The following is a 5,439-nucleotide window of genomic DNA, read 5'->3' as shown; positions in this document are numbered from 1 at the left end:
TTCTCTCTCTCTCTCTAGCTCTCTCTCTCTCTAGCTCTCTCTCTCTCTCTAGCTCTCTCTCTCTAGCTCTCTCTCTAGCTCTCTCTCTCTCTCTCTAGCTCTCTCTCTCTCTAGCTCTCTCTCTCTCTCGCTCGCTCTCTCGCGCTCTCTCGCGCTCTCTCGCTCTCTCTCGCTCTCTCTCGCTCTCTCTCGCTCTCTTTCCTCGCTCTCTCTCTCTCTCTAGCTCTCTCTAGCTCTCTCTCTCTCTAGCTCTCTCTCTCTCTCTCGCTCGCTCTCTCGCGCTCTCTCTCGCTCTCTCGCGCTCTCGCGCTCTCTCTCTCTAGCTCTCTCTCACTCCTCTCTCTCTTCCTTCTAGCTCTCTTTCTCTCTAGCTCTCTCTCTCTCTCTCTAGCTCTCTCTCTCTAGCTCTCTCTCTCTCTCTCTAGCTCTCTCCCTCTCTCTCTAGCTCTCTCTCTCTAGCTCTCTCTCTCTCTCTATCTCTCTCTCTCCCTCTATCTCTATCTCTCTCTAGCTCTCTCTCTCTCTAGCTCTCTCTCTCTCTAGCTCTCTCTCTCTCTCTAGCTCTCTCTCTCTCTCTCTAGCTCGCTAGCTCTCTCTCTCTAGCTCTCTCTCTAGCTGTCTCTCTCTCTCTAGCTCTCTCTCTCTCTCTCTAGCTCTCTCTCTCTCTCTAGCTCTCTCTCTAGCTCTCTTTCTCTCTCTCTAGCTCTCTCTCTCTCTCTCTCTAGCTCTCTCTTTCTCTAGCTCTCTCTCTCTCTAGCTCTCTCTCTCTCTCTCTAGCGCTCTCTCTCTCTCTAGCTCTCTCTCTCTCTCTAGCTCTCTCTCTCTCTAGCTCTCTCTCTCTCTCTAGCTCTCTCTCTAGCTCTCTCCCTCTCCCTCTAGCTCTCTCCCTCTCTCTCTCTCTCTAGCTCTCTCCCTCTCTCTCTCTCTAGCTCTCTCTCTCTCTCTCTCTCTCTAGCTCTCTCTCTCTCTCGCTCTCTCTCGCTCTCTCTAGCTCTCTCTCGCGCTCTCTCGCTCTCTCGCTCTCTCGCGCTCTCTCGCTCTCTCGCGCTCTCTCGCGCTCTCGCGCTCTCTCGCTCTCTCGCGCTCTCGCGCTCTCTTGCTCTCTCGCTCTCTCGCTCTCTCTCTCGCGCGCGCGCTCTCGCGCTCTCTCTCTCGCTCTTACGCTCTCTCGCTCTCTCGCTCTCTCTCGCTCGCTCTCTCTCGCGCGCTCTCTCTCTCTCTCTCTCTCTCGCTCTCTCTCTCTCTCGCGCTCTCGCGCTCTCTCTCTCGCTCTTACGCTCTCTCGCTCTCCTCGCTCTCTCTCGCTCGCTCTCTCTCGCGCGCTCTCTCTCTCGCTCTCTCTCGCTCGCTCTCTCTCGCGCGCTCTCTCTCTCGCTCTCTCTCTCTAGCTCTCTCTCTCTCTAGCTCTCTCTCTCTCTCTCTCTCTAGCTCTCTCTCTCTCTCTCTCTAGCTCTCTCTCTCTCTCTAGCTCTCTCTGTCTCTCTCTCTAGCTCTCTCTCTCTCTCTCTAGCTCTCTCTCTCTCTCTAGCTCTCTCTCTCTCTCTCTAGCTCTCTCTCTCTCTAGCTCTCTCTCTCTAGCTCTCTCTCTCTAGCTCTAGCTCTCTCTCTCTCTCTAGCTCTCTCTCTCTCTCTCTCTAGCTCTCTCTCTCTCTAGCTCTCTCTCTCTCTAGCTCTCTCTCTCTCTAGCTCTCTCTCTCTCTCTCTCTAGCTCTCTCTCTCTCTAGCTCTCTCTCTCTAGCTCTCTCTCTCTCTAGCTCTCTCTCTCTAGCTCTCTCTCTCTAGCTCTCTCTCTCTAGCTCTAGCTCTCTCTCTCTAGCTCTCTCTCTCTCTAGCTCTCTCTCTCTCTCTCTAGCTCTCTCTCTCTCTCTAGCTCTCTCTCTCTCTAGCTCTCTCTCTCTAGCTCTCTCTCTCGCTCTAGCTCTCTCTCTCTCTCTAGCTCTCTCTCTAGCTCTCGCTCTCTCTCTAGCTCTCTCCCTCTCTCTCTAGCTCTCTCTCTCTCTAGCTCTCTCTCTCTCTCTAGCTCTCTCTCTCTCAAGCTCTCTCTCTCTAGCTCTCTCTCTCTCTAGCTCTCTCTCTCTCTCTAGCTCTCTCTCTCTCTAGCTCTCTCTCTCTCTCTAGCTCTCTCTCTCTAGCTCTCTCTCTCTCTCTCTAGCTCTCTCTCTCTCTAGCTCTCTCTCTCTCTCTAGCTCTTTCTCTAGCTCTTTCTCTAGCTCTCTCTCTCTAGCTCTCTCTCTAGCTCTCTCTCTCTAGCTCTCTCTCTCTCTCTAGCTCTCTCTCTAGCTCTCTCTCTAGCTCTCTCTCTCTAGCTCTCTCTCTCTAGCTCTCTCTCTCTAGCTCTCTCTCTCTCTCACTCTAGCTCTCTCTCTCTCTCGCTCTAGCTCTCTCTCTCTCTAGCTCTCTCTCTCTAGCTCTCTCTCTCTAGCTCTCGCTCTCTCTCTCTCTAGCTCTCGCTCTCTCTCTCTCTCTCTAGCTCTCGCTCTCTCTCTCTCTAGCTCTCGCTCTCTCTCTCTCTAGCTCTCGCTCTCTCTCTCTCTAGCTCTCTCTCTCTAGCTCTCGCTCTCTCACTCTCTCTCTAGCTCTCGCTCTCTCTCTCTCTCTAGCTCTCGCTCTCTCTCTCTCTCTCTCTAGCTCTCTCTCTCTCTAGCTCTCTCTCTCTCTAGCTCTCTCTCTCTAGCTCTCTCTCTCTCTCGCTCTCTCTCTCTCTCTCTAGCTCGCGCTCTCTCTAGCTCTCTCTCTCTAGCTCTCTCTATCTCTCTCTCTAGCTCTCTCTCTCTGTCTCTCTCTATCTCTCTCTCTCTCTCGCTCTCTCTCGCTCTCTCTCTCTCTCGCTCTCTCTCTCTCTCTAGCTCTCTCTAGCTCTCTCTCTCTAGCTCTCTCTCTCTCTAGCTCTCTCTCTCTCTAGCTCTCTCTCTCTAGCTCTCTCTCTCGCTCTCTCGCGCTCTCTCGCGCTCTCTCGCTCTCTCTCGCTCTCTCTCTCTCTCTCGCTCTCTCTCTCGCTCTCTCTCTCTCTCTAGCTCTCTCTAGCTCTCTCTCTCTCTAGCTCTCTCTCTCGCTCGCTCTCTCGCGCTCTCTCGCGCTCTTTCGCTCTCTCGCGCTCTCGCGCTCTCTCTCTAGCGCGCGCGCGCGCGCTCTCTCTCTAGCTCTCTCTCACTCTCTCTCTCTCTCTAGCTCTCTCTCTCTCTCTCTAGCTCTCTCTCTCTCTCTAGCTCTCTCTCTCTCTCTCTCTAGCTCTCTCTCTCTCTCTCTCTCTCTAGCTCTCTCCCTCTCTCTCTAGCTCTCTCTCTCTAGCTCTCTCTCTCTCTCTATCTCTCTCTCTCCCTCTATCTCTATCTCTCTCTAGCTCTCTCTCTCTCTAGCTCTCTCTCTCTCTAGCTCTCTCTCTCTCTCTCTCTAGCTCTCTCTCTCTCTCTCTCTAGCTCGCTAGCTCTATCTCTAGCTCTCTCTCTAGCTGTCTCTCTCTCTCTAGCTCTCTCTCTCTCTCTCTCTCTCTAGCTCTCTCTCTAGCTCTCTCTCTAGCTGTCTCTCTCTCTAGCTCTCTCTCTCTCTCTCTAGCTCTCTCTCTCTCTCTAGCTCTCTCTCTAGCTCTCTCTCTCTCTCTCTCTAGCTCTTTCTCTCTCTAGCTCTCTCTCTCTCTCTAGCTCTCTCTCTCTCTCTCTAGCGCTCTCTCTCTCTCTCTAGCTCTCTCTCTCCCTAGCTCTCTCTCTCTCTCTCTAGCTCTCTCTCTCTCTCTCTCTCTCTAGCTCTCTCTCTAGCTCTCTCCCTCTCTCTCTAGCTCTCTCCCTCTCTCTCTCTAGCTCTCTCCCTCTCTCTCTCTCTAGCAATCTCTCTCTCTCTCTAGCTCTCTCTCTCTCTCTCTCTCGCTCTCTCGCGCTCTCTCGCTCTCTCTCGCTCTCTCTCGCTCTCTCGCGCTCTCGCGCTCTCTCGCGCTCTCGCGCTCTCTCGCTCTCTCGCGCTCTCGCGCTCTCGCGCTCTCTCGCTCTCTCGCTCTCTCTCGCACGCGCGCTCTCGCGCTCTCTCTCTCGCTCTACGCTCTCTCGCTCTCTCGCTCTCTCTCGCTCGCTCTCTCTCGTGCGCTCTCTCTCTCTCTTTCTCTCATCGCGCGCTCTCTCTCTAGCTCTCTCTCTCTCTCACGCTCTCTCTCTCTAGCTCTCTCTCTCTAGCTCTCTCTCTCTAGCTCTCTCTCTCTCTCTAGCTCTCTCTCTCTCTAGCTCTCTCTCTCTCTCTAGCTCTCTCTCTCTCTCTCTCTAGCTCTCTCTCTCTAGCTCTCTCTCTCTCTAGCTCTCTCTCTCTCTCTTGCTCTCTCTCTCTCTCTAGCTCTCTCTCTCTCTCTAGCTCTCTCTCTCTCTTGCTCTCTCTCTCTCTAGCTCTCTCTCTCTCTCTAGCGCGCTCTCTCTCTCTCTCTAGCTCTCTCTCTCTAGCTCTCTCTCTCTCTCTCTAGCTCTCTCTCTCTCTAGCTCTCTCTCTCTAGCTCTCTCTCTCTCTCTCTAGCTCTCTCCCCTCTCTCTCTCTCTAGCTCTCTCCCTCTCTCTCTCTCTAGCTCTCTCTCTCTAGCTCTCTCTCTAGCTCTCTCTCTCTCTCTAGCTCTCTCCCTCTCTCTCTCTCTAGCTCTCTCCCTCTCTCTCTCTCTAGCTCTCTCCCTCTCTCTCTCTCTCTCTCTCTAGCTCTCTCTCTAGCTCTCTCTCTCTATCTAGCTCTCTCTCTCTCTCTAGCTCTAGCTCTCTCTCTCTCTCTAGCTCTCTCTCTCTCTAGCTCTCTCTCTCTCTCTCTCTAGCGCTCTCTCTTTCTCTCTAGCTCTCTCTCTCTCTAGCTCTCTCTCTCTCTAGCTCTCTCTCTCTCTCTCTAGCTCTCTCTCTAGCTCTCTCCCTCTCTCTCTAGCTCTCTCCCTCTCTCTCTCTCTCTAGCTCTCTCCCTCTCTCTCTCTCTAGCTCTCTCTCTAGCTCTCTCTCTCTCTCTAGCTCTTTCTCTCTCTAGCTCTCTCTCTCTCTCTAGCTCTCTCTCTCTCTCTCTCTAGCGCTCTCTCTCTCTCTAGCTCTCTCTCTCCCTAGCTCTCTCTCTCTCTCTCTAGCTCTCTCTCTCTCTCTCTCTCTCTAGCTCTCTCTCTAGCTCTCTCCCTCTCTCTCTAGCTCTCTCCCTCTCTCTCTCTAGCTCTCTCCCTCTCTCTCTCTCTAGCAATCTCTCTCTCTCTCTAGCTCTCTCTCTCGCTCTCTCGCGCTCTCTCGCTCTCTCTCGCTCTCTCTCGCTCTCTCGCGCTCTCGCGCTCTCTCGCTCTCTCGCGCTCTCGCGCTCTCGCGCTCTCTCGCTCTCTCGCTCTCTCTCGCACAGCGCGCTCTCGCGCTCTCTCTCTCGCTCTTACGCTCTCATCGCTCTCTCGCTCTCTCTCGCTCGCTCTCTCTCGTGCGCTCTCTCTCTCTCTTTCTCTCTCGCGCGCTCTCTCTCTAG

General features: G+C 53.8%; 1 pseudogene; it reads right to left on the bottom strand.

Moving 5' to 3' along the window:
• Positions 1-2,027: 2,027 nt before the first annotated feature.
• LOC136627105 (octapeptide-repeat protein T2-like) lies at positions 2,028-2,892 on the bottom strand (annotated as a pseudogene).
• Between the last annotated feature and the right edge of the window lie 2,547 nt (positions 2,893-5,439).

Source organism: Eleutherodactylus coqui, chromosome 5, assembly GCF_035609145.1.
Source record: "Eleutherodactylus coqui strain aEleCoq1 chromosome 5, aEleCoq1.hap1, whole genome shotgun sequence".
In the NCBI taxonomy this organism is placed as follows: Eukaryota; Metazoa; Chordata; class Amphibia; order Anura; family Eleutherodactylidae; genus Eleutherodactylus; species Eleutherodactylus coqui.
The sequence above is the reverse complement of the archived record's forward strand: the minus strand, read 5'-3'. Positions and strand labels throughout refer to the sequence as shown.